Here is a 2053-nt window from a genome sequence, read left to right as displayed (position 1 = left end):
TTCTCCATTCATTCTTCTCTTTTCAATGTTGGTGTTCTTACTTCTGGGAGAGGAGAGTTTTATTGAAAAGAGCCATTAACAATTTTTATGATTTCAGGATTGGGGGGTTGCATTGTTTCCATTGCATTCTATCATGTATGAGGATATGGAATTAGCATTTAATCAATAGCACCAAACCGTCTATGTACCTTTATGTTAGTGGCAATGATCATTGAACTCCTTTGTCATGACTCTAAGTAAAAAGGTACCATACCTCAAACAAAATCTTGATTTGATATTTAATCTACTTCTAACTTATTTTAATGTATAGAGGGTGATATTGATGATGAGGATCCTTATATAGGCAATGATTTTGATGACATGTAGATATTTGTTGTAACACAATTTTCTTTTGACGTTAGAGGCCATTTAGAGCCTCTTCATTGATATATTTTTGGTTTAGAGCTATTTTGATCATATGTGCTCTCTTGCTATATAAATGAGAACTTTTTCATATTTGTGAATAGGTGATTTCAATTCATATGGATGCATGTCAATATAGATGTTTTTTTTAATAATATTTTGTCTTTTTTGGTCAATTGAATTTTTGTATGGATTTTTTCTAGTTTCAAAATAGTTACTAGTTCAGGGGGTAGATCGATTCACTAACATTAGGAATTAAATTTGGAATTTTTCTAGTTTTGGACCAATTACTAGTTTACAAGGTAGACATATTCACTTTTGATAAAATTCGTAAAAACATATTCTGATAATGCTAGGACTTTGAGGAAGGTGTTGAGACTAATGTTTTGGTCCTCAAGAGTGGTTCTAAAAGTGTTTCATCACAAAAGGAGCCAACTACTTGAAGTGAAAAAGTAACATAGTAAAATGTTCAAATCCAAAGAAAAACATATTAAAATAGTTAGGACAAAGGTGTATGAAAGGGAACTTATACCTCTCACCTACATCAACATCAGGTTTCTTTACTTTAAATATGAAGAAGTTTTTGACATTCTCCTACAAGAATATGAAGATAGCATTACATGGTGTTGCTTCTTTATTTTAAATATGAAGAAGTTTTTGACATTCTCCTACAAGAATATGAAGATAGCATTACATGGTGTTGCGTCTTTATTTTAAATATGAAGAAGTTTTTGACATTCTCCTACAAGAATATGAAGATAGCATTACATGGTGTTGCTTTAGAATAGATTCAGTAACACAAGAAGATATTAAAGATATCTCACAAGTAACTCAACCAGATAATCAAAAAATATTACAAAAGACAAAAAAAAAAATTGACAAGGTCATTGCAGAAAAAAAATGAATGAATTTTTTGCCTCAAGAATCATATTGAAACTTGAGTACATAGATTAAAAATTTAAAAGGTGGATAAATATGTTGGATGACAAATTAGAAACACTCATTCAAAAAGAAACATCAAGATCCTCAAATAAGAAAATCCAAGTTGAGGAAAAGGATACAAATACAAATATCATTAATTTCGCATCTTAAAAAAATGTCAACCTAGTTGAAGTAAAAACATATTCAGATATTGAAATATAAACAAGGGAATTTCCAAGTGAAGATCCAACACCAACCAAACAACATCAATGATGGAAAAAAATCATATACCAAAAGTAAATAAAAAAAAGGCTACAAACATGATAAGGAAAATCATGTTACAAGAACTGCTTAATAACATCCAAATCACGAGCATATATCTTAACCAATCAACGTATAACATCAATCAATAGAGAAACAACTTATCTCCTAAAAAGTATTCATGCGAGCGCAATCAAGTTTCATGGTAACAATTCATTGTGGAAGTGTAACACTCTGCAAAATATTGAATTAGAATGCTTAGATCCTTTTACAGTTTGACAATTTTGCATCGAAAGTAGAAGTTCATATTGTTTTGTATCATCAACTATGACAGTTGCAAGAGCAGAGAACAATATGAAGACATTACAAGCCAAGGAAAAAGACACTGAACCCTTACATAAATATGCTTTTGAAGGCAAAGCATTTCTAAAGGAGCTCGCAATGTGTGTGTGTGTATCCTAATGAAAAG

Source organism: Pinus tabuliformis, chromosome 9 (genome assembly GCF_031772625.1).
Source record: "Pinus tabuliformis cultivar Carrire ecotype Pingquan chromosome 9, CPIR1, whole genome shotgun sequence".
Classification (NCBI taxonomy): Eukaryota; Viridiplantae; Streptophyta; class Pinopsida; order Pinales; family Pinaceae; genus Pinus; species Pinus tabuliformis.
The sequence above is the reverse complement of the archived record's forward strand: the minus strand, read 5'-3'. Positions refer to the sequence as shown.